Below are 27,619 nucleotides of genomic sequence, written 5' to 3'. Positions count from 1 at the left end.
GAGGCTCGTGTCACACAGATCACAGGTGATCACATGACTTCCGCCAAGCTTTGAGGCTTGTTAAATAGGAATCTATAAAAACTCATTTCCTCTCCTTCAAAAGGGGTTGGCACAATACAAATATGGAAAGACATATGAAACGAGGATATTGCCAATGACCAAACAAAAACCTTTTCACTTCAAGGTGAAACCCCTCCCGTCCCCTGCCCTGACCAACGCCACCCCACCTCCCTTACAGGTGGTGATAGAATCTGCAGATGGGGCCGAGAGGGTCTAAAGCAATGTTATCTCTAAGCTGCTTGATAGTGGTTCAGGCCAGAAAGGGACTAAAGGCAGTGAACCCACAGTTCTAAACTCCTGTGATCTGGAGAATTCCTTATTCTGGGGATGCTGAGACCACCGAACTTCACAGATGAATCTCCATTATGAGAACAAGGCAGGCATTCGGAGCCACTGAGAACCTGCATTCTCTTCCTCTGGTGGATGCCTTCTACATTGCTGCTTTGCTTATATCCTGATTTGCCAGGAAAACAAGGTCCAAGTAACTTCAGCTCAGTGTGTGTCACCCTTCCGGCCAGTCCTCCAACCGAGACCTACTCTATGTAGTAAATGTATGGACAGTGAATTGAAAGGACATACACTAAAAACACAGGAGTGGGGACCTGTGGAACAGGGAGAGGGGTAAAAGGATAAGACAACAAACAGTTTAAAAGGTCCTTGAATAAGGAGAAGCCAGGAACTGAGTTGGGTGGCCAATCTATAAAGAATTGATACAACTTAACACCTAAAAAACAAATAATCCAATTAAAAATGGGCAGACAACATGAACATACATTTTTTCCAAAGGAGACATCCAGATGGCCAGTAGACACATGAAAACTTGCTTAAAATCACTCACCATCAAGGAAATACAAATAAAAATCACAATGAGATACCACCTCACACCTGTCAGAATGGCTAAAATCAATAACACAAGAAGCAACAAGTGTTGGTTAGGACGTGGAGAAAAAGGAACCCTCGTACACTGTTGGTGAGAATGCAAACTGGGGCAGCCTCTGTGGAAAACAGTACAGAGTTGTTAAAAATAGAACCACCCTACAATCCAGTAATCACGCTACTGGGTATTTACCCAAAGAATACGAAAACACTAATTCAAAGGGAGACCTGCCCCCCCCACCCCTGTGTTTTTAGCAGCATTATTTACAAATAGCCAAATTATGGAAGCAACCCAAGTGTCTATTGATAGATGAATGCATAAAGAAGAGGTGGTATATATATGCAATGGAATAATGTTCTGCCATAAAAAAGAATGAAGTCTTGCCATTTGCCATGACATGGACAGAGCTGGAGACTATAAACCTAAGCAAAATAAGTCAGTCAGAGGGGCGCCTGGGTGGCGCAGTCGGTTAAGCGTCCGACTTCAGCCAGGTCACGATCTCGCGGTCCGTGAGTTCGAGCCCCGCGTCGGGCTCTGGGCTGATGGCTCGGAGCCTGGAGCCTGTTTCCGATTCTGTGTCTCCCTCGCTCTCTGCCCCTCCCCCATTCATGCTCTGTCTCTCTCTGTCCCAAAAATAAATAAACGTTGAAAAAAAAATAAAAAAAAAAAATAAGTCAGTCAGAGAAAGATAAATACCATATGATGTCACTCATATGTGGAATTTAAGAAATAAAACAGATGAGCAAAGGGAAAGAGAAAGAGAGAGAGAGAGAGAGAGAGAGAGAAACCAAGACACAGACTCTTAACTTTGTTCTCTATAGAGAACAAACTGATGGTTACCAGGGGAGGTGTGGGGGATGAAGGAAATAGGTGATGGGGATTAAGAGGTGCACTTGTCATGACGAGCACTGAGTAATATTTGGAACTGCTGAATCACTATTGTACATCTGAAACTAATAGAACACTATGTTGACTCTACTGGAATTAAAATTTTAAAAATAAAATGACAAAACTAGCATTAAAAAAACCCACCCCAAACCCAAATAAATAAGTAAATAAACAAAATGGTTTTCGTGATTGCTGCATGTCCATCTACTCATAGCCTTGGATAGTCAACTGAGAATCACACCCCACTGAGTCTTGAAGGAAATACCCTTAAATATCTTAAGTGAAGGGGCGCCTGGCTGGCGCAGTCGGTTAAGCATCCGACTTCAGCCAGGTCACGATCTCGCGGTCCGTGAGCTCGAGCCCCGCGTCGGGCTCTGGGCTGATGGCTCGGAGCCTGGAGCCTGTTTCCGATTCTGTGTCTCCCTCTCTCTCTGCCCCTCCCCCATTCATGCTCTGTCTCTCTCTGTCCCAAAAATAAATAAACATTGAAAAAAAAAATTAAAAAAAAAATATCTTAAGTGAAGTGATGCCTTACAACAATATTAGATTTGTCTCCATCTGGGAACACTGATCTGGACTAAGTGAATGCCCTCTTCCATTTTTTTACCCTCATTGGCTCTCCCTTCAAGTCCAGCCACCTCTGTCTATGAACGTTTGTGGCTTTGTCCATGTGGCTCTCTGTGCCTAGAACGCCCTTGGTAATCAGGCTGAAACTTACCTCAAGGCTGGCCTCGAGGTCACTTCCTCTGTAAAGTAACCTCAGTGACCATGATAGAAAAAAAATCATTCTCTTCTCTGTGCTGCTTGGTACTCCTGTGGCACTTTTCATCCACAGATGTCTATTTTCCTATACGGCTTCTCCTTTGGCATCAGGATTCTTGAAGACAAGGACCGGGACTTAGTTGGCATTTTATCACCACATGGTGCTTGGCATATTGTAGATAGGCAATAAGTAGTTGTTGAATAGACTTATCGAAGCATTTCTGGTCTGCATTCAGCATTTTTTTTTTTTTACACCTCTATTAACTAATGATGTCAAAGCCGACCCCAGTCTCAAGAATCAGAAGCTAGATGTCCTAACTCCTTCGTGGGGTCTGCTTCTTTGGCAGCAGCCTCTAGCTGCCCCGGTCTTCTCTTTCATTCTCTCTTTTCTGCTCATCTCTCTTCTATGTTTCCCCAGAAATGAGAACGGAACAGAGCCTCTGTAATGCACACTATTTGAAAAGGTTTTCCTGCTAAAAAAATGTTTTTGTAGAAATGCAATTAAGCTACATCTTGTATACGTCTGTAGCCTTCCCAGTACCTAGCACGGTTCTTGCCTAGAAAGCTATTTGCTCAATTAATATATGGTTTTATGCAATGCTATTCTTCCAGCGAACTTAAGATGTTTCAGACAGTCAAAATGATTGATTATGAGGATATCATTTTTGTGGGGTGCATGCGTGGGGTTGGGGAAATTAAGTGCCCGAAGACTCTGTGCCTGCCCTGTGATTACCCTGACAGGCTACTGGGAGACTCGGCATATGCTATTGTGGTTAGCAAACCTGTTTCATAAGCTTAGCAAAGATAGACTTCGATTCAACCCATGTGAAAATAACATCAATTTTGAATCATCGTATCAAAATGGATGAAGATTGACTGTACTGCACACAGAAGCACAGCTGGCCCCCACATGCCTCTTTTGGTTGGATCTCTAGCCTCCAGCTCATTTCAGCTCACCAGAAGCATAAACATGTCATAAATTTAAAGCATTTTTGGAGTAGAAGTGACTTTAGAGATCACCTAGCCAAGCTGTTCAAGCTCAGAGACCATGTATATGCTCAGGAATATACTAAAGTGACAACGGGAGAGCCAAAGCTATTTCCAATATTTCAAAAAGTCTGCTGGAAATCATGCACTTAACCAGGAATAATATGACAGAACGTCTAAAAAGTCTGGTCTATTTATATTTGCTTTCGTTGGGCTTTTGTGAATTCAGGGTTATTAAACTCTCCCTTGCTTATTAAAGTTTCTGATTAATTACAGATGGTAAAATAAATTCTTGAAAATGCAGAGGATTTTTGGAGGAAGATCGATCTTTCAAAACATGAAGTCCACGCAGAGAGAAACGATAAAAAGGGATGGTGGTGAAAAGTTGGCAAACCACTGACTTCACCCAACACGCCTGCTTTACAACCCAGGGAAGGAAGCCGACTGAGGTAGACAGACTTGCCTGAGTCACGTGACTCGCTGGCGGCAGAGTCAGGGAGAACTTGACCTCTATTTCCTGGATCAGTGCTTTTAAAGCTCCCACACTAGAACATTCACAGCTGCCTTCCCTTCACCTGTCTTTGCTTCCTGGTATTCCTAACATCATTGGATGCACAGAATGGCAGGAGCCCACCACGTCCAGAGCGAAGGAGAATGAAGCAGACCCCCAGAGCAGGAGAAGCTGGAGACCAGCGACACCCACTGCTCAGACTGTGATGAGAAGCACAGGTGTCCCAGGCAAATGACCCCAGGACAGGAACTCAGGGGGATGTTGGGGATGACTGACAGTTGTGGCTGACGGAAGTACGCTGCACAAGAATAAAGATGGTTTCTGTTTCCTGGAGGCAAGGGCTTCCTCATGAAAGAGGCATTGAGAATGGGAGACTGTTACTCTGCTGGCTCACGATGGCAAGTTACTGGCACTGTGAGGTGGGGTGAGCAGTCATGTGGTTTGGTAGAGACTCGGGAAAGCCCAAGAGAAATAAACGCAAAGGTGCAGAACGACCACCAATTGTATAGGGGACACCCCGCCTCTTGACACTTCCCTGGCTCTTTTCCCATAGTACTTAATGCCCACCTCCACGACTGCTCAAGTAAGAACACTTTTATATAGTGTTTATTCCAGGCAACTCACTCTACCCTTGCCACAACCCTATAAGTAGGTACTGTTATTATCCCTATCTCATTGATGGGAAAATAGAAACCGAGAGTGATTAAGAAATTTGCTCAAGGTCTCACAACTAGTAAGTGGCAGAGCTGGGATTCAGATCTAAGCAATCTGACTTAGATGAAAAGAGTCTATACTTTTTTTTAAATTATGCTATAAATTCTTTTTATTTTTATTTTTTGCTGTAAATTCTAGAAATTAAATAAATTTTAAAAAGACATTCAAGTATGGGGTGCCTGGGTGGCTCAGTCGGTTAAGGTCTGACTTCGGCTCAGGTCACTATCTCGCGGTTCCTGAGTTCGAGCCCCGCATCAGTCTCTGAGCTGACAGCTCGGAACCTGGAGCCTGTTTCAGATTCTGTGTCTCAAAAGAGTCTACACTTTTAACCACCTGCAGTATAATTACCAAACTCTATTGAAATGCTCCTTTTCCCCTTTTAGTTTCTGACTGAATTCCTGAAGCTCAGGCATTTGGTTTTTACTCATTGTTGCATCCATTCTGCTTAGCCAAGGCCTGGCATGTTGTATATTCTCAACAAATGCTTGTTAAACAGAACCAAACCCCATCCTTGTTCTCAAACCCTTTAGATTTCTTAGATTCCAGGAGCTCTCCTAGCTGGTGTAGATTTTATCCTATTATCTCCACCCCAAACCCAATTACCCAATAGGCTTTTTCTCACCATCAGTGTCCCCTGCTCGGAGTGTTCCTTTCTCTTTCTCTGCCCTTAACCTCCCCCCTGTGCACCCCCACCAAAATCCTACAGGGCCTCCAGTTTGACAAAATCCTACACTTAGCCATCAGAAATATCAATATCTTACAACACGTTGCCTTTCTTGGTGGGATTTCCTAACCCAAATGGAAAAATACAAATTCATTAACTCAGACAATTCAATTCTTTACAGTCTGATTGATGGAAGATTAAAGCAAGACAGGACTTAAAAGCCCATTGGAGTTCAATCTCCTCATTCTACAAAGAAGGAATCTGGGTCTTGGAGAGGAAGTGCCTGGCTTTCAATCATACAGCCAGTTAAAAGTAGAGCCAGCTCTCAATAAAATTAAAAAAAAAAAAAAAAAAAGTAGAGCTAGCTCTCTTAAACTTTTATTGTTGGTTAGGAAATGGTCCTTCCCTTCAAGAAGGAGGGAATGTAATGGAGGAACTGCTGTAGGTACTAGAAGGGGTGGGATTGGGATAGAAAGACCTTCCCAAATCATTCCATGTAGGTGGCTATCTCCTGGGTTGTCCCCTGCCTTGGGTACCTAATGGTGGTTCCTAGAAATCTGGGCCAGAGGCAGGCAGCCTACAACAGGTAAGTAAGGTCTAATTATAGCCAGAGCCAAATATCACAAAGTCCTCACCCCATGTGTGCTTATAGTTTCAGTGCAAGTAGCACCAACTGTCTGCAAACTCATTTTTCAGATCTCTGAATTGACAGAACAGATCAAGAAGAAGGTGTTCATTTGCCTCAAGTCTTAGATTTGGGGGAATATTCCATTTCAGTACGGTTTGCCTTTAGCTACTCTTCTCTGTCGGCTGCCTGTAAAATGCTGTCTTTTTCATGGCTCCATCCCCGCTTTTTTAATTTATACACTTCTGATTAATCTCATCCATTCTCATAGCTCTGAACGTGACCCTCAAATCCTTATCTCCCGGAAGTTCCCCTGAGCCCCAGATCACTACGTGGAATGGACATCTTCCCTTGGATGATGCACAATCTGTTAAGACTCCATAACTTTCAGGGAGCCTTCATCAATCCTTTCCTCCAAGGCCCTGCCCTATACCTACCACCCCAACGGATCAATATCCTGTGATCTACTCTCATATCCCTCTGTGCCCACAATTTATTATCACTGATAATAGTTGTGATGGGTAATTTTATCTTTCAACTTGACTGGGCCACTGGGTACCCAGATAATTGGTCGAACATGATTCTGGGTGTTTTTGTGAGAGGGTTTTTGGATGAGATTAACATTTACAGGGGTAGACTGAGTAAAGCAGATTGCTCTCTGTCATGTAAGTGAATTTCATCCAATCAGTTGATGTTTTGAATAGAAAAAAAAGGCTGACCCTTTCCTGAGTAGGGGAGAATTCCCCTGCCTAATGGCCTTTAAAGTGGGACATTGACTCTTCCTGGTTCTACAACGGTCTGCTGGCTTTGGGACTTGAACTGAGACATCGGCTCTGTTGGTTTTGGACTTGCCAGCCTCCATGGCCATGTGGACCAATTCCTTATAATGAGTCTCATATACCCTATTGGTTCTGTTCCTCGGAAGAACCCTAATTCAATAGTAATATTTATTTCACTGTTTTACTATGTGCTAGGCACAAACACATCCCAACTGCACTTACTCCTCTCTACAACGCTACATGGTAGGTATTAGCTCTATTTTACAGATAAGGAATCAGGCTCAGAGAGGGATGGTAGTGTGTTCCAGGCACTCTCATTCCAAAGTCCAGCACACGCTGTACTGATAGGACTCACCAGTTTTCTGGTCACCCGTGTGACCCTTACCAAACAGGAGATTTCCTTTCATTAGATCCAAAACCAAATATTTTACCTTTTCTTCCAAGTTGCTTTTGGCAGACATTCCGGTCATCTAAGGAAGGAAGCTAGGGAAACTGGAGAGCACTAGCCAGATTTTGGATATGCTACTCTAGATGTGTTACTCTAGAATCTTTTAAAAGAGTGATGGAAAGTTCCTACCACCAACCTGCTCAGTACAATGCCTCATGCCTATGCACCATGCTGGTTCTTCCTCACCAAGATCTTCAAGTCTATCCATTAATTAACTTCTAAATTTTAACACAGAGAAGACAAAGCTCCAGCTTTGTGATGAAAGTCAGTGGGAAACAGAATGCACCTCATTCATGCATGTATCCATCCATTCATCACTTTGAGTGGCTACCATTTGTCAAGTACTGGGCTAGGTATGAGGTGGACAGATATTTCTAGATCATAGATATAAGTAGATCTTTTTTAATGAGAATGATATGTTCCTATATGTTACCAGACATACTGTTTTTACAGAAGTAGAAATGATATGAGATGCACTACACAAATGCAAGACTTGTTTTTAAGGACATTTGAAGTGATCGGAGGTTTCTGAGTAGTATTTGAAGTCTGGCAGCATTCTGCAGAATGAATCAGAGAAATAGAGAGAGAGAGAGAAGACAGAAGGCAGAGACATACATTAAGAAGCAACTTCAGTAAGTTGGAGAATTTTGTAATTAGGCATAAGTTAATAAAGTTCTGGCCTCAGGTACTGAAAACAGGAATGAAAGGCGGGGTGGGTGAAACAGTATTGCAAAGAATTGACAAGATGTGTGATAAGCAGATGTTAAGGAAAGGAAGAAACAGTGACTCTTGGGTTTTGAGTGGGGGTAGCTAGAAGAATGGAATTTGGAAGGAGGCAATAGTTTGGAGAAAAAAGCCCTGTTGGAGATATACTGAGGGTGTGGGAATGTGGTCTCTGGAGAGGCTACCTGGTGGGCAATGGATGAGGCAGTATATAGGACCGCATAAACCATGCCTTCTTGTTCTACTCAAATACCCCTTCAGTTGATTCACAGGAATACTGCACAACCATTTAAAGTGATATATTGGAATTGTTGAATCATTATATTGTACTCCTGCAACTAATATAACACTGTATGTTAACTCACTGGAAGTAAAATAAAAACTTAAAAAAAAACCCACTCATATCTTCATGAAAAAAATAAAGTGATGTGTTTGGAAGTATATTTATTAATATGAAATTAAGTTTCCATATTAAGTGGAAAAAGTCAGTGAAAAGCCTGGATCCCCCACATGTTAAGTGGTTATCTCTGGGTGGTATTATGGCTGACTTCTTGCTTCTTCATGAATGACATTTTTAAACTTGAAATTTTTTTTAATGTTTATTTTTGAGAGAGCGAGGGAGAGAGACAGAGCATGAGTGGGGAGGGGCAGTGAGAGAGGGAGACACAGAATCCGAAGCAGGCCCCAGGCTCTGAGCTGTCAGTACAGAGACCGACGCAGGGCTTGAATTCACGAACCCCGAGATCATGACCTGAGCCGAAGTCAGATGCTCAACTGACTGAGCCACCCAGGCACACCCAAACTGTAGCATAAATATGCTACTTTTGTCCTCATCTGAGATTGTCCCCAGGTCAGGGACCGAAGGGGATCTGCTAATCCCTTTAGTCCATGTGGTTCATGCCTCCTGGGCTCGTGTCCAGAAGCTCCCCACAGCTCTCTTCCTGGAGAACACTCCCACCTCATCGTAGGGCAGTCAACAAAACTGCAGTGGCCACAGCACAGCCATCCCCAGCAGCCTCAGTCCCCTCCCCTGATAGCAAAGCCCCCCGACTGCAATGTGTGGCAGAGAGGGGAGCAGGGGTGTCCAGGCACTGTCAGGAGATAAGGTCTGCCCTCAGCCGCACCCTAGAAGGCATCCTCCTCTTTGAAGAAGTCAGAACGGGAAGCCATGTGGGGAGAACTGGTGAGGAGGTCTGGCCCTGTCAGAACACAGGGAGCTCAGAGCCTGCTTCTCCTGAACAAGCACGGAGACCTCTGAGCTGCCTTGGGTTGCCCTGCTCCACCTCTCTTTTTTCTCCCCCAAGAGGTCCCCAAGAGATCTCTGAACATGGAAACCTTTGAGTAGGCGTTCCTGATGCAGCTGAACGAGCATGGGACTGGCACCCAAGGATGAGAATATGCATTCTGGCTCCACCACCTACTAATCAAGTGTGTGCCAGGCATTGACACTCTACCTGTATTAACTCATTTAATCGCCTGCCAACCCGAAGAGGCTGCTGATTATTATGTGAAGATTTCTCCCTGCTAGAATACTCCTCACTCCAACTGCATCTGCAAAGACCTCCAGTGATCTTCATGCTGCCAACTCAAATATGGTTTCTTCATTTTACATCACCTCGGTGCCTTTAAGTTGGCCAGTATCTCTTATTCAGCTTCCAAGATTCTCTCTGTTTCCCTCGACTGCCCAGCCCTAGATCCACCTGTTGTCTTTCAAAATCTAGTTCAGGCTCCACATTTCTGGGAAACCATCTCTGACTCCTGCTTCTCTCCTCTCTAATGACTCTCCTGTGTCACCTCCTTATATAACATTATAATCTGTTTCCTATCTGTGTCCTGTTAGGCAGAGAGCGCCTTGAGCATCGAAACCATACTCCATCGCTCTATTCACAGTATATTATATATATAGTAAGTCCTCAATAAATTGCTTATATGAATAAATGAATAACTGGATAAATTGATGAGGAAGGCCAGGAATGTGAAGAGCTCATTTAACAAGTTTGCTAAGGAAAGACAAATGGTGGTTGGAAACGGGACCAAGTGGTTTTGTGTGTGTGTGTTCATTGTACCTGGGAGATAGCTAAGCCCTGAGAAAAAGTGGTCCCAGGAGAGAGGAGAGATTTTTTTTAGGAAAGGGGAGACCTGATCACATTTTCAGATTGAGGGGGTCAGTCTGTGGTAGAGAAAGAAGCAAGGGACGTATGTGGAGAAATGGAGGAAGCAAGGACTCGTGAGGGAAAGTCAGGATGAGCCCCAAGAGCACAGATGGAGCCATGAGCTGTGGACGGAGGAGAAGCCAGGGCTCTCTCCTCACCAGCTCGCCCTGCTGCCTGCTCCTTCACCACTGCCCTCAGCTGGGATTCCTCCTCCTCAGGTACCAGCATGCCCCCTACCACCTCAGTTGCTGGCATTGCCAAGACCCAGCAGGGAGGAGACAGATGCTTCTCCTCTCAGTAATTCCTGAATACTGGTGGTGGCAGGATCGCCCCCCACCCCCGCATGCTAATAATTCCTTTCTTAGACCACAGAACGGAGCCACCATATGCCCTTGGTTCTCTTGCGCAACCTTCACTCCAGAGCTCTGTCCTTTGACCTGCTCCGTCTACGTATCATCATTCCCTTAGCTACTTAGTCCCAAGTCAGAAGATATTGTGAGACTTCATTACTTTTATGTACATAAGTAGGCATGAAATGGTCAAAGAAAAACTCTTACTGTGCAAGTGTGTATAGCGATGGTGTTGTTGCGGGGGGCGGGGTGCTCCAGTGGAGAAGATTTTGTTTTTAGCTCAGATCTCAATCAGGAAGTTATTCACTCTGGCAAAGGCACTAAATGGATTGGGTCAGAAAACAAAGATGGGTCACTGAATGCTCAGGGAAGTGTAAAGAGTCTGCTGGAGCTGCAGCTTTTTGCAATTTAAGACAGAGAAGCTTCTCCAGAATAACAATCAGGTAGGCAGACAGAGTTTTACAGGGTTTTATATTCAATTGCTCATTTGACAAATATCTGAGTGCTTCCTCTGTGCCAGACACAGTGTAGACACCAGAGATCTAACACTCAGTGAAACAGATCAAAACCACCACCCGCAGGGACCTTACATCCTAGTGTGGGGAGACCAAAGGTAAACATCTGAAATAGGTAAACAATATGGTGTCTCAGAGGGTGGTGAGCACTATGGAAAGAAACAGAGTGAAGGTGTGGTGGTCAGCCTTCAAGATGGTGCCCGTGATCCCACCTCTCTGTATAGATCTGGCCTATGTGACCAACAGGAGACTGTGGGAGGGATAGTGTGTGACTTCCAAGGCTAGGTTAAATTGATGTTGTGGTCTCTGTGGGCTGTCTCTTGGATCGCTTGTTCTGGGGGAACCCAGCTGCCATGGCATAAGGCATACTCAAATACCCTGGGAGACGTCCATGTGAGGAAAAACTGAGGTCTCCTGCCCACAGCCAGGTAAATAAACCATCTTCTAACTGAATCCTCCAGGGGCGCCTGGGTGGCTCAGTTGGTTAAGCGTCCAACTTTAGCTCAGGTCATGACCTCACAGTTTGTGGGTTTGAGTCCCGTATCGGGCTCTGTGCTGACAGCTCGGAGCCTGGAGCCTGCTTTGGATTCTGTGTCTCTCTCTCTACCCTTCCCATGCTCATGCTCATGCTCTGTCTCTCTGTCAAAAATAAATAAACATGAGAGAAAGAAAGAAAGAAAGAAAGAAAGAAAGAAAGAAAGGAATCCTCCAGCTCCAGTCAAACCTTCAGATGACTGCTGCAGTGACATGTGACCTCAACCTCATGGGAGAGTCCAAACCAGAATCCACCCAGCACTCCCAAATTCCTGGCCCACAGAAACTATGAGAGATAAGAAATATCTGTTGTTGTTTTACGCTGCTATGTTTGGGGACAATTTGTTATGCGGCAATAGTTAACTAATATAAAGGAGAACCGGGAGGGACAGCAAGCTGGGGTGGGGACTGCAAGGTTAAGGAGGATGGTCGGGGTGGGCCTCACTGAAAAGGTGACACTTGAGCAGAGCTTTAAGAGAAATCTGGGAGATAGGCATGCAGATCGCTGGAGGAAGAGCATCCCAGGCTGACAAAACAGCCAGTACCAAGGCCTGAGGAGAGAGTGTGCTGGAGGCTTTGCGGAACAGTAAGGACTGTGGGGAGTGGGGACGGAGGGAGCCAAGTCGGTGGTGGGGTTGGAGAGGTGACCGGGGGAGGGGCAGTGGCCGATCATGAGAAAGGACTACTGGCTTTAGCTCCGTAGAAGTCATTGTTGACCCTGTGGACGGTGGCCTCAGCGACCTAATGGAGACGGACGCCTGCTTGAAGTGGGTTTACGAGATAATGGGAGAAAGGAATTGGAGGCAGCACCTCTTTCAAGGAGTTTTGCTATAAAGGGGAACGGGGAAATGGGATGCAGCTGTGGAAGGAAGTGGGGTCAAGAAAAGATTTATTGTCTAGATGGGAGAATAACAGCACGTGTGCATGCTGACCATGGAGGGCAGGGAGGCGAGGGCAGGGAGAGCTGTGCTGGAGTCGGTGAGAGGAGCTGGGATCAGAGGTCCAAGTGGGGGAGCTGGGACTTGTAGACAAGACAGAGGGCTCATCTACACCGAAGTCAGAAAGGCAGCATAGCCCCAACAGATTCGGGTGGGCGGGCCGCTGTGCTGGGGGCAGCTCTAGTCTGATTGTTTCTCTTTGCTCGTAGGAGGAAGTCAGCAATTTTCTTGGCAATATGCCGATAAAAGCCATGCATAAAGTGAACCAGCGTATAATAAAGACAGGGAAGAAAGGCCCCAGGAGCAGAAATACACGTCTCGGGGTGGCCTGTCATTTAGAAAACTAGCATGGTGCATAGAAGAGAATCTACCGAGCCAGAATAAGAGAGTCATGAGTTGGACACGAACACAGGTCATTCTCTCAGTCAGACCTGAGGATTTTTACCAGCGTCTTAGCCCGTCTACTTTATATGCTTTGCGGCTTGTGTATGCATTTATGTGTGTGCGTTAGTCATATGGTAAAATGCAGGAAATTCTAATTCCAGAATGTGAGCTTAGTCATTCTTAATTCTTCCAACTTCATGAAGTCCCAAAGCAAAAAGACTTTTGTAGTTCTTAATATAGAGAGATATCTGGGATTGGATGGACATTACCTGACTTTTGAAAGTTAGTATGCGATTGTCCAAAATGCTCAGAACCAGGCAGAGAGAGAGACCCACCTAAAGTTTTATTATCAGGGATATCACACCCCACAGTGTCATGCAGTTATGCTCAAAACCATCCCTCCCCATCACCCCATACAGCCTCCTTGGACTGACTCAGTACACTCGGTCTGTCCTTTTTCTCCAGGTAAAACGTTCCAGTTGGTGACGTTAAAAGGTATCCCTTTTACTGGCTGCAATTCTTAAAAGGAGCAACCATTAGCTCCAGCTGGCCCTGGTCCTCTCCCTTGAGGCTCATTAAGCCCACACTCGAACAGAACCCACGGCCAGCCGCCCCCAACGTTCTGACATGCTCTGATATGCTTGAGCTCCCTAAATGGGCAGGCCCACTCAACTCCTCCACCCTGGACCCGCCTACACCTGCTTTGTGCTATATACTGAGGGGAGGATACTTCTATCTTAAGACCCATCTAGGATAAGTTAAATAGCCTGCCGATTTCCCCTGAAATACCGTGAGTTATTTTCAAGTCTCCCTACATGGCACTGGGGGAGGCTGGTGAAGAAAAAGGGGTGGGGAGAGTGTTTGACTCATGTTTGAGAATTGTTCTACAATAGAGATTAAAAAATATATATATATTCCTTCTGTATGTGACTTTCATTCAACCACAAAGCTTTTCTTAAGAAAAATAAAAATCCTTAATGTGCTAACAACTGTGCATTACCAAAGTCCTCAATTAAATTGGAAGAGAATTGAGAAAATAGGGCTATTAAAATATTTGGGTTATTTAGTGACATTGAATGGGGAGAAAAAAAGACTGTTGTAGCTCCCTCCTGCCTTTTACCCCCTCCCACATTTCTCTCAGTCTCTATCTCTGTCTCTCTCACTGTCTTACTGTCTCTTAATCACACTGACAGGACAAATAGCTTTGGGAAATGATAGGGAGGGAAATGATAGAAGGGTACCTTGGGAACCAGGTACTGCTACAGCTTTAACTGACCACCATATGGACCCTCAGATGGATTTGTCCCCTTTCCTGCTCTACTCCTCCCTTTCAAAGCATTCCAGTTGGAATTATTCAATCCATATGCATTGAGTTCCTACTATGCTCAAAGCACTATGATCTGTAATTTGGGGGGAAGTGGGGCTTAAATAATTGAAAGGCAGACTCTCCTTAGAAGAAAACAATTATACATGAAATAAGTAACATGCTAGATTTAACAAGCTATAAATTTTTTAAATGCGGTCTCATATTAAAGGAGAGGAGAACCAAGATTTTTCTGTTGCCTTATATTTGCCAGGCACTGTGCTAGAGGATTTATCTATTTCATTGACTCTTCGCATCAAAACCATGTCATAGATACAGCCCATTTTAGTTAGGGAAAGTAAGTCTTGGGAAGGATGAGGAACCCACCCAAGGCTGCACAGATGGTGTGGAAGGAGGGGTTGCCTTCGATAGGAATAGATGAATATGCTGGAATTTTAAAGATTGACAGGAAAGAGAGGGGAGAGCGACCCAGGTTGAGCCTAGAAGCCAGGTCATAAGCAGTGCAAGGCTGTGCTGGCAGGGCTCAGGGAACAAAGTCAAAAGTCATCCTATCCACAGCGCGATGGACCACCATTATGGGGCAAAGTCCTGAGCTTACTGGGAAACACAGGAGAGAAGATCCATTACTCCTGAGGGAAAAGAGTCTCATACTCACCACCATCCAACAACTATTAAAATCTAGACCAGCAGATCTTATTGAACTGGCCGCCTGGAAAACCACTTTTATTGAACGGAGCTTTGGTGTGGTCACCCCTAATGAGTTCCACCCCAGTGCCTACCTTAAGAATTGCTGTGGTGGGTGAGGGCCTTTGTGATTGCAAAATACATGATCTTGTTTAGGATATTCTTTCGGAAATTTTTTCTTTCTGGTTTTAGTATCAGGAGTATGTTGGTATGGCGTGTTTATACGTCATGATCCCTGGGACTGGGGCAGTTAATTCGCTCTCCTCTTTCTGAATCATCTCCAGCAAGCATGCACCGAAGGAGGACCCGCTAGTAACCAAGAGTTGGGACTCTAAGAGATATACATTTGCATCTCCCTTATTACTTGCTCTCGTTTTTCTCTTGTTCACTTACTTTTAATTTAAAATTGATTTAACATTTTAAATTTACTTAATATATTATCTTGGTCAACTACATCTCTATGGGCACCTTAAATCCTTTTCTAGAGCAGGGAAGAGAAGGAGGAAAGGAGGACGTAAGGAGGACAATCAGAGACCACGAAGTCTGAGGACACCATGAAAGGCTAAGGCAGAACGGACTGCTAATTCTTAAAAATCACAGGGTGATGAATAATGCAGAGCAAAATAAAAGTCAAGAATAGAAACTGAATCAGAGCATCAGAGCTGGTCAACTGCGGGAGCCATGAAGCAAGAAGGGCATTTAGGAGAAGCTCCAGAGAGCACAAGGTCCTGTATGAACCACGAGCAAGGACTGTTTGACCCCGCCCAGATTTCCACGTGTGGCAAGAGAAGAGGGGGGGAAATAAATGTCAGTCTTGTATTGCTTATTATTAATAATGGTTTGGCAATGCCAGATCGCTAATATTGTCCTTGGATTATGCTTCTGCTTGTGATAGTGTCAGTGATTTTGTTAGCCCTAAGGTATTTATATGACCCGGAGGTGCTCAAATTCTCTGACCTTTCATCCCCAAATAACATTAGCTTGAGCCCCTGTCCTCTATGACTGCAGGAAGTCCAGTCTCTATCCGTCTCACCTTCCCAAGCACCTCTAGTGGTCACTAAGAAAAGCTTACTTGTTCATAAATCCTGTTTGTCACATGTCATCTCAGGCGCAGTCCTTGCTCTAGGACATCAAGGCACTAAGACCCTGCTTTCACCTCATCTCCTTGTAAGTGGAACAGCAGCCCATGCCACACACTGTGCCTTCCATGTGAGCATAATCATACCCTTCAACTCCCCAAACATGGCTAACACTGGTCTGAATGTGTAATAAATGCCCTTGGGCCAAGGAACATACAACAGAGAGTAGCTAACAGATGTCATTACATTTCCACGTCCAGAAACTGGGCTCCACTTCCCACAGAGCCAAAGTTCTCCCCTTCTTCAGTGCAAAGCCCACCTCATTTCTTTGCCTCTGTGTCTTCATCCTCATACGAGGTGCATCATACCCCCTGTCTGTGACACAAATGGCCCGCCTGGTGCTAAGTAAAACCAAAGGTACGCCGCCCACCTCGTCCTCTCGTTTGTTCTCTGGTGTGCAACAAAGGAGCAACCAGGCCTGTGTGTCACATATGCCTGCAATCTGGGCTCTAGGCCTTAGAGGGTAGGTGCTGGAGCAAAGCCCACGCGTGTCTTCCACACACACGCAGCTTGCAGAGTGCACAGGCTCGAATGCAAGTGTAGAAGGAAGTGTCCTCATGCTGCAGGTAACAGATCACACTCCGGGAAACAGATCTAAATAGCATACTTAACACGTGTGAGGCAGGCTTCCCCACTCATATCTCCTCGACCACACTGATCACTAAGAAGACCCTCTCAGAACAAGAGGAAGGTGTTCGCAAGCACACTCCGGCCTCCCCACCCAGGAGTGCAGAAACTGCCCCGAGCCCCCAGGTGGCAGTGTCGGGCTCTAACAGCCTTAGGATCCATCCTTCATCTGGCGGTCTATCACCCCTTTATGACTCCTTCATCGTGTCTATTCCTGATTCTGCTTCTAACACTGTTCAAGACAGCAAAGCATTTTACACACAAGACATGAATATATGGAAATGTCCAAATCTACCTGTAAACTAAATAATTATCATCATAAGCAGTGCAGTGGTGCTCGTGATGTGTCGTCATTTAGGCTTTTTCAGTGCAAACTCGGGCATTTTAGCTTAAGCCCGTGTCTCCGTATATAGTCAGTTGGACATGAAAATAAGTAACTGCTTTCTAACCTTCATGACGGTTAGTGACTGAGTAATGGATCAATCCCCAAAAGAGCGAGTTGCTGTCGTTATCCTAAAGACTAAAATAACAATGTGAGTTGAGTTGCCATGAGTTGGGCTTCCAAAGCCTGGACACTGTGAAGGTCCTGATGAAATGGGCCCCATGAAACTGAGGACTGCAGCCCACATTCGTGATAAGCTCTCACAGCGCAGCAGCGACAGGAGGACCTTTCTGAGCCATCACTTGGCCTCTCTCTTTGACATCTCTTCAACAACAGTAGCACTCAGGTGCCAGTTAAGGACATTAAAAAAAATTTTTTTTTAATCTTTATTTATTTTTGAGAGAGAGAGAGACAGACAGACAGACAGAGTGTGACTGGGGGAGGAACAGAGAGAGAGGGAGGCACAGAATCTGAAGCAGGCTCCAGGCTCCGAGCTGTTGGCACAGAGCATGACGTGGGGCTCGAACCCACGAACCGTGAGATCATGACCTGAGCTGAAGTTGGACGCTCAACCACCTGAGCCACCCAGGCGCCCCTGGTCAAGGACGTTTTTCACCAAATAACAACAAGGACCTTTTCATCAAATGTGGTTTGACTGAATAATACTCTCAGTGGCAGAACACGCTAAGATTTATTTTCAGCTCTTGACCACTTGCTCCTCTTGTGGCTCACCCTCATTTATTGAGTCGTTGCCAAGTGTCAATCTCTGTGATAAGCTATTTATGTAACTGTTATCTTTAAGAAAATCCTGTGTGTGGGGGGAGGGCATCATTTTCCTGTTTTACAGATGATAACACGAAAGTTTGTAAAGTTTAAATGCCTTGTCTAAGGTCACGTTGAAGTAAGTGGCAAAACTAGAATCCGGATGCACATTTGTCTAGCTCCGAGGCTTTCTCTTTTTTGTATTTCTTTTCTTTCTTTCATTTTTAGAATGTTTATTTATTTTTGAGAGAGACAGAGAGACAGAGTGTGAGCAGGGGAGGGTCAGAGAGAGAGGGAGACACAGAATCCGAAGCAGGCTCTAGGCTCTGAGCTGTTAGCACAGAGCTCAATGTGGGGCTCAAACTCATGAACTGTGAGATCATGACCTGAGCCCAAGTCAGATGTTCAACTGAATGAGCCACTCAGACACCCCTCATATTTCTTTTCTGAGTATTTCCTACTTGCCTATCAGAGAACAGATGTTAGTAGCCACGTGTATAAATCGGAATGCAATACAGAGAGATATCACACAGTAATTTCAAGAGGGGAAATTTCATATGAAGAAATACTAACTATAACAGGGGACTGGAATAATGAGGAATTGTCTAAGTAAAGAAGCCCTCTTACAACTCAATGATAAGAAAAAACTCATTTTTTAATGGGCGAAGGATTTGTCAACTTTTTTTTTTTTGGACAGAGAGAGACAGAGCATGAATGGGGGAGGGGCAGAGAGAGAGGGAGACACAGAATCGGAAACACGCTCCAGGCTCCAAGCCATCAGCCCAGAGCCCGACGCGGGGCTCGAACTCACGGACCGCAAGATCGTGACCTGGCTGAAGTCGGACGCTTAACCGACTGCGCCACCCAGGCGCCCCTAGGATTTGAATAGATATTTCACCAAAGAGGATATATGAATAGCTAATAAGTACATGAAAAGATGCTCAGCATCATTACCATTAGGAAAAAGTAAATTAAAACCACAATGAGATAGCACTTCATATCACTTGAATGTTTATAATAAAAAATACCAGACAATATCAAGTGTTGGCAAGGATGTGGAGAGACTGGAACCCTCATACATTGCTGGTGGGACTGTAAAATGGTTCAGCTGCCTTGAAAAACAATGTGGCAGTTTCTTAAAAAGGGGGAAAAAAATCCTTACCGTAACACCCAGTGAGTCCACTCCTAGGTATTTACACAAGAGAAAAGGAAACCTATGTGCATACAGACACGGACATGAATGCTCACAGCAGCATGATTCAGAACAGCCAAAATCTTGAAACAACTCAAATGAACTGTGAATAAATAAATAAATGGGATATATACACACAGTAGGCCATTATTTGGCCATCAAAAGGAATGAAGTACTGAAACATGCTTGACATGGATGAACTCTTGAAAACATTATGCTAAGTAAAAGAAGACCAAGGTTGTAGGATTCCATTTCTATGAAATTTCCAAAACAGACGAATTCAAAGAGACTCAAAGTAGATTAGTGATTGCCTGGGGCTAAAGGACAGAATGGGGATTGGCTGAAAATGGGCATGAGGGATTGTTAAGGGGTGATGGAAATGTTGATAAAGTTGCATTGTGATTCTGGCTGTACAGCTCTATAAATGCACTAAGAATTATTAAGTTGTATACTTAAAATGGGCAATATAATTTTTTAAAGAAGTAAAAAAAACCTCTAAAGAATATAGGAAGAACGGATATGAGGAATTTCTTATATCTACTTCTGGGGCTCAGATAGAGCCCCCAAAGGAGAGCATTCTCCACACCACAGATTCCACACCCCAGTCCTCTCCTCCAGCCACCTGCCTCACTTCCAACTTGAAAGACATTTGAAACAATCAAACATGAGATCCAACTTCCTACTTCTTTACCCACAACCTCCTTCTCCTTTTTTTTTCTCTAGACCCAGCAGGTGAACGGTCCCTTTCCCTGATCTTGACGCTGGCCCTGTGCTTTGCACCCCACCTGCACTGTGCTGGGCTCTGCTCCACGCGTACTCCACACCCCGTTAAAGTCAGCCCCTCTTTCCCCACTGCAGTCTGCAACATGTCAAAATGCCCATGCCTCTTCCACCTGAAGAAAAAGCAAGCACCCTTTCCAATTCTGCAATTTCTCTGAACTACTTTTTATCTCCTTCCTTCCTTCCTTCCTTCCTTCCTTCCTTCCTTCCTTCCTTCCTTCCTTCCTTCCTCCCTTCATTCATTTTCTTCTTCTTCTTCTTCTTCTTCTTCTTCTTCTTCTTCTTCTTCTTCTTCTTCTTCTTCTTCTTCTTCTTCTCAGAACAGTAGTTGGCAACCACATTTCCACTCTTCTCCCATTGATGTGTCAACTCACAGCAATAGGGCTCCTGTCTCCATCCCTACAACTATTGTTCCCTGAAAACAAAACAATGACTTCTTTCCACACTCCCAAATAGATTCTTCCCTTCACACCCCATTTTATATGGCCTCTCTAAGCACTCCCTTCTAGAAGTTCTCTTCTCTCTGGGCTTCTGAGACTCCAGCTTCTGATAGTCGCCATGCCACTGTGAGGAGAAGTCTCTTCCCAGTCTCCTGCTGACTCTTCCCCTGCCTGGTGCTTCCTAATACTTTAACTTTGGCCTTATTCTCTTCTCAGACCGCATCCCCTCCCTGGGCCATCTCTTCACTCTCATGGCTTCATCATCCACCTCAGAGCTGGTGGCTCTGCAAACTCTATCTTCAGTCCAGGCATCACCACTGAGCCTGGGAGTCAGAGATCCAATTGTTTTCTGCATCTATCTGGTGCTCCCCAAACCTGCCCCTCCTCCAGGCCTCCGCTTCTCAGTAAATGTCACCACTATCTTCCTAGTTATTCAGCCAGAAATTCTGGAGACATCCTTGTCTTCTTTCTCTCCCTCACTTCCCATAATCAAATTACTAAACTGTATTGCTTTTACAACACAGTTCAATAATCTCTTTTTATAACTGACCCCTCCTTTCTATCCTTAGTGACACTGCCTGGCTAAGAAACAGTATCACATGTGTGTGTGTGTGTGTGTGTGCGCATGTGCGTACGTGTGTGCACGCGTGTGTATGTGTGTGTGCACGTGTGCGTGCGCATGTGTGTTTTCTTTGAAAGCCAGACTTGGAATTATCATCACTGGGCATGAGGACCATGAAGCTGGGACCCCTTTGGTAATGCTGCTCTGGGACCCTCTGTTCTGGGTCAAGGTCTGCCATAGAATAAGAATCATAAGCTCGGTCTAGGGGACCCAGATAGGTCACCCTTAGCAGTAAAGCTGGGGAGATATGTAGGCAGGGGAGGTGTAGGGACAGAAGTGAACTGGAAACACAAGCCCTGTCTGAAGGCAGTGACACTACTCTGCTCAATCCACTGTAATGTGGAAGTGCAGAACTAATGTTGACAAATACTTTAATTTTCCCCCCATAAGCTAGAAATTCAGATTTTTTTTTTAATGTTTATTTATTTTTGAGACAGAGAGAGACACAGCATGAGCAGGGAAGGGGCAGAGAGAGAGGGAGACACAGAATGTGAAGCAGGCTCCAGGCTCTGAGCTGTCAGCACAGAGCCTGACGCGGGGCTCGAACTCACGAACTGTGAGATCATGACCTGAGCCGAAGTCGGACGCTTAACCGACTGAGCCACCCAGGCGCCCCTAGAAATTCAGATTTTTATCTAAAATCGTCCCTGTTCAACATTGGAAACAAATTCAAAATATTTTTTAAAACATCACACAAACAGAGCATCTCTGCAGGACTGATACAACTTGCTTGTGAGTTCCACCCCAAAAGGGTTTCTGTCTGGGGAGGGCACGGTAGAAATGGGGTCTGGGGAGCAGGTTTCTGGCACTGATTGTGCCCAGTCCCAACCCCAAGGGAGAGGGCAAAGGGGGGCTAGCTGCAAGCCCAGGGGGGAGACACACGAGCCCACACTAGGGGGATGGGAGCCAAGAGAGCATGCGGTGAGCATCCCCCACATCATAAATCAACCGAACAAGACACAGCCAGAGATCAGGTCTTGGTGGCACCACTGTGCAAAGGGATCCAGTTCAGTCTGAGTGCCTGCCTCCATCGCAAAGTCCACTCACCTACGGACATTTGCCTGCACTCCTCAGCCCCAACCCATCCTCTTGAGGTGCCTGTGGGACCTCGGCATGGTCCATATGGCACCAATGAGGAAGTCTGCCCGCTAGTCCCCTAGCTGCCATAGTCTCACTCCATTACCTTATGCAAATGGCAGGCACACAGAGGCTGTTTCTCCATCTGGGTGCCCAAAGGAAAGCCTTCTGGACACCCTGACCTTCCTCTCGGACACAGTGAAAGGAGCAATAAGGAAACATTTGCAAAGCCCCCAGACCCACCTGTTGGCAGACGAAGGAGAGTTGCTATATAAATTATTAAAGAAACCGACCTGAGCCAAAGGGAGTCAGGGAAACTTCATTATTATGCGTGGTGCATGGCTGTCTTTTGAATATTCTGCTTCCTTGGTTTCCAATTTCCTTTTCTTAGTGAATCTTTCTCCCTCATAAATCTTTGCATCGCAATGTTCTGTTCTTTCTTCTTTTGTGTTCTGAACTGGGAGTTCTCGCAACCCCTCCATGGTTAATCCACTCCTCCAAATGTTGCAGGCTCCGAGCGGCACTGTGCATGGTTATTGCTCTTGAAGGCAGGTGACACCCTTCTGCCTCCACTCTCTGTAGGGCCTGCTGCCCTGAAGGACAGGTTCTGGAGGGAAGGCAGGGGAGGGGGCGTTAAGGAGAGCCAGGCAGGCAGGGAATGCTCCCACCACTCTCTCCTCCTCTCCTAGCTGGCCAAGGAAACACTCCCCAACCATTCTCTAGAACAAACAAAGCGAGCACCAGGGCCTTTTTGTGAATCTGACAGCCGGTGATCAAAGAAGGAAGACTTCCAATGCCCCCAGGGATGGCACCTGGCCCAGAATTAGCATCAAGTGCCCTCTAGTGGGAATCAGAGGCACCCTTTCTAAGAGGCAAATGCTCGTGTCCTGTCCAAATCGGACATCAGCATTAGTGGTAGCATACGATGGGGAGGAAATCACAATTGGTATCTTCATCACTAAAAACCAGAGAGAAAGGCTTCCTTTGGTATCAAGAGGAATCTGACATATGAGCAAATGTGTGCCACTCTAATTAGGCCCCATTTCTCTGGCAGAGACCGTACATACACAAGTGAGGGACCAGCAGTGATCTCGGGGTGGCACGTGAGCATGTGGTAGGCACATAGGCATGAACATGTTTCCCCTTTGCCCTCGTGTTTGAAACGTGTTGAGGCAGACACAGCTGTTTAAACCAGCATCCCTGTTAATCTCTGTGTTCCCAGTGCCTAATGGTTACGTGACTGAACTGAATTTAAATTGCTGTAAGCTTGTTAATTGCAAAGGAACAGAAAAATTTCAAGGGGATGGTGGTCGGGAGCTGCATTTCTACCACTCTGCCTGCTGATACACACCCCCCACTCTGCATAGCTCCTGCCAGATAGTCAAAAGAACGGAGTTGGTGTTGGGCTTAACTGTTTATGCCTGGAGGGTCACATGGTATAACGAAAAATCTTGGGTTCTGGACTCAGATGTGACTTCAGTTCAATGGGAATTACTCCACTTACTAATTGTGGAAACTGTACAAGTTTGTTAAGCTTTCTGCCCATCAGTGCCTTCATCTTTAAAATGAAAATACTGGGGGGCCTGGGTGGCTCAGTCAGTTGGGCGTCTGACTTCGGCTCAGGTCATGATCTCGCGGTCCGTGAGTTCGAGCCCCGCGTCAGGCTCTGTGCTGACAGCTCAGAGCCTGGAGCCTGTTTCCGATTCTGTGTCTCCCTCTCTCTGACCCTCCCCCGTTCATGCTCTGTCTCTCTCTGTCCCAAAAATAAATAAACGTTAAAAAAAAATTAAAAAAATAAAAATAAAACGAAAATACTAAGACCTGTTTCAGAATCTCTATATTTTATTTAGCCTAATGCAAACTATTCAAACCATGTATAGACACGTATTTAATGACATGGAAACTTTATGATATATTAAGTAAAAAAAGAGAAGGTTATGGAACAGGTGTAGAACACCTACAGGTATAGAATATTCTACAGGTGTAGAATATCACCGTTTGTAAAGTGAAACAACACTACTGTCTGGGTGTCCCCAGGTTTTCTTGTGTTTTGGGCCCACTGCTACCACACACGCACAGCACCGTGACAGAAACGAGGGGACCCACTGGGTCCAGGGTGCCTGTCCACTGGTGTAGTCTCTGCCTGGACAGTTCTTTTCAAGGCCACCGCTTCTGTGATTTGTCTCTAATCGCTCCCCAGGGGGGAATCTCTGCACATTTACCATCACACCTATTCCTTTTTCCCCACAAAAGCATCCCAAGAGTTAGCATTCCACGTCTAAGAATAAAGTACACTGGTAAGCTGATGAGAAGAGCTGCTTTGCACTTTTGGGTTTTATACACATTTAGGCAAAAGAGAACTAATCTAATCGAAGATTCAGGAGACTCTTCACTGTCACAAATGACTAACCAGTAATTATCTCATCTATGAAATGATAGGGAAAAGGCACTGAAAGGGGCACCCCAATGCCCTGTTGTACTCTGTTGGTAATAGTAAAAGCTGGTTCAAATCTTTGGAAAACTATCCGATAAGAGCCTTTAAAATGGCACACCTTTAACCCAGTAATTCTGGGACTGGAGCCTAAGAAAATAATTTAGAACACATAAAAACTTTCATGCACGAGAACATGCATGGTAGCATTATTTATGCTGGTAAAAAACTTAAAAAAAAAAGAATAAACAACAATAATCATTCAAGGCATAAGTAAATGATGACCCACCCAAATGTTAGAATAGTTACCCAACGCTGTGAGAAATGGTTTCCAAAGATGGCGGACAACATTACGAGTGATTGTTTTTTTTTCTTTCTGCTGAAATATTTACTTCATTCTACAAGAAGTGAGGACTAGAACACTTTCTTACACGCTTCACAAAAATAAACTCAAAATGGATAAAGGACCTGAATGTGAGACAGGAAACCATCAAAACCCTAGAGGAGGAAGCAGGAAAAAACCTCTCTGACCTCAGCCACAGCAATTTCTTACTTGACACATCTCCAAAGGCAAGGGAATTAAAAGCAAAAATGAACTATTGGGACCTCATGAAGATAAAAAGCTTCTGCATTGCAAAGGAAACAACCAACAAAACTAAAAGACAACCAATGGAATGGGAAAAGATATTTGCAAATGACAGATCAGACAAAGGGCTAATATCCAAAATCTATAAAGAGCTCACCAAACTCCACACCCGAAAAACAAATAATCCAGTGAAGAAATGGGCAGAAAACATGAATAGACACTTCTCTAAAGAAGACATCCAGATGGCCAACAGGCACATGAAAAGATGCTCAACGTCACTCCTCATCAGGGAAATACAAATCAAAACCACACTGAGATATCACCTCATGCCAGTCAGAGTGGCTAAAATGAACAACTCAGGAGACTACAGATGCTGGAGAGGATGTGGGAACCCTCTTGCACTGTTGGTAGGAATGCAAACTGGTGCCGCCACTCTGGAAAACACTGTGGAGGTTCCTCAAAAAATTAAAAATAGATCTACCCTATGACCCAGCAATAGCACTGCTAGGAATCTACCCAAGGGATACAGGAGTGCTGATGCATAGGGGCACTTGTACCCCAATGTTTATAGCAGCACTTTCAACAATAGCCAAATTATGGAAAGAGCTTAAATGTCCATCAACTGATGAATGGATAAAGAAATTGTGGTTTATAGACACAATGGAATACTATCTGGCAATGAGAAAGCATGAAATATGGCCTTTTGTAGCAACGTGAATGGAACTGGAGAGAGTTATGCTAAGTGAAATAAGTCATACAGAGAAAGACAGATACCATATGTTTTCACTCATATGTGGATCCTGAGAAACTTAACAGAAGACCACGGGGGAGGGGAAGGCAAAAAAAAAAAGAAAAAAAAGTTAGAGAGGGAGGGAGGCAAACCATAAGAGACTCTTAAAAACTGAGAATAAACTGAGGGTTGATGGGGGGGTGTGAGGGAGGGGAAAGTGGGTGATGGGCATTGAGCAGGGCACCTGTTGGGATGAGCACTGGGTGTTGTATGGAAACCAATTTGACAATAAATTTCATATTAAAAAATTTTTTTTTAATCTGAAAATTTCAGAAAAAAAGAAGTGAGGATAATTTGGGATTTGGAAAAAATAACTCTCATTATTTAAAAAAAACCAAGAGTCCAGATTAGATCATCATTAGGGTCACTGGTCACAGGTTGGGTTCTTCAGAAGCAGATGCCGAGCTGGATTTCAGGTAGAAGATGTTGGTCAAGGATCGATACTTGGGCAAGGAAGGGAGTGGAAGGAGAATGAATCAGAGGAGGCAGTAAAGACCTGAAGAGGCTTTACCACCCCACTAGAGCACTTTAGAGCAAGCACTGCCCACATGAGTGTCCCACATCGGGTCAAAATGGCCTGACCTTTCTCAGTCACCAAATGCAGGCTGCACGCAGAAGGGCACGACCTCAGGTGAAGAGTAGCCTCTGTAGCTGAGGCAGAATCAGACGGATTTAACAGCTAGAGGCTCCTCTTGATTACACCCCTTGCAGTTGGGCAGTAAGTCTTTCCTGGAAGGGAGATCTAGGTGCCTTCCACAACCATGCCTTCCCTCCTCGATCCCGGTTCTTAGGCTCCCGCATCACATGCTTAGTTACTACACAAATAACAAAACAATCTTACATAGCACGTTTACCATGTTCTCACATATGGCACGCTTCCCTAATTCATAGGACGGAACCAAGAGGACTGTGAGGGATGTTTTTAAAAAGCACTGCACAGCTTTTTCATGACATTTGCTTTCCCCACTTCAGTAAGGCCATTTCATCTAAGATTGGTTCAAATTGTGAAACAGGGAACTTAAGCGCTTCCTCTTCTCAATGCAATTCTCTCCCCTGCTAGCAACTCTTTTCCTTGTTCCTGTCAGACAGCTGTTGCTCTAATATTGGCAAAAATCCCTGCGCTCATGGTAACATCTTACCCCAGCCTCTCCTTCAGGTAGCTCCGTCTCTCTTTTCTACAACTGGCTAAGCCTGGAAAATGACCGACACACTTAATGCAAACAGGTTCTAATGACTAAGTACAATGCACTATTCTGCCAAACACGGTTGTGTTTCAAAAGCGGTGCCCACATGTAACAACAGAAGCATAGGCAACAAAAGAAAAAAAATAAATTGGATCTCACCCAAATTCAAGACTTTCGTGTATCAAAGGACATTATCAATGGAGCGAAAAGATAACCCACAGAATAGGAGAAAATATTTGCAAATCATATATCTAATAAGGTACTGACATATATATAAGGAACTCCCCAAAACAAACAAAAAAAAGCCAAACAAAACTCAAAAATGAACTTTTTGGGGCACCTGGGTGGCTCAGTCAGTTGAGCGTCCGACTTCGGCTTGGGTTGTGATCTCACGGTTCGTGAGTTCGAGCCCCTCACCAGGCTCTCTGCTGTCAGCCTGTCAGCGCAGAGCCCACTTGGGATTCTCTGTCCCCCTCTCTCTGCCCTCTCCCCTGCTTGCGCTCTCTCAAAAATAAATAAACATTTTTAAAAATGAACTTTTTGATTAGAGATTTCTCCCCAGAGTATACACAAATGGCTAATAAGCAACTGAAAAGGTGCTCAGCATCACTAGTCATTGGGGGAAATGCAAACCAAAACCACAATGAAATACCACTTCATGCTCATTCGGATGGTTATTATAAATAA

The 27,619-nt window shown here is 44.8% G+C and overlaps 1 long non-coding RNA gene across 10 annotated transcripts in view; it reads right to left on the bottom strand.

Moving 5' to 3' along the window:
* The window catches only part of LOC109502579, a 100,098-nt gene that overhangs the window by 59,865 nt on the left and 12,614 nt on the right, over positions 1-27,619 (bottom strand). For 2 of the 10 annotated variants that reach the window (XR_002744705.2, XR_006582973.1), the window contains one exon: positions 22,250-22,548. The exons of the other annotated variants lie outside the window; for them this stretch is intronic. This is a non-coding gene — a long non-coding RNA (uncharacterized LOC109502579). Of the gene's footprint in view, positions 1-22,249; positions 22,549-27,619 lie in introns of those variants that run through there. 10 annotated transcript variants of the gene reach the window in all.

Source organism: Felis catus, chromosome C1, assembly GCF_018350175.1.
Source record: "Felis catus isolate Fca126 chromosome C1, F.catus_Fca126_mat1.0, whole genome shotgun sequence".
Classification (NCBI taxonomy): Eukaryota; Metazoa; Chordata; class Mammalia; order Carnivora; family Felidae; genus Felis; species Felis catus.
This window is presented reverse-complemented; position numbering and strand designations above follow the sequence as displayed.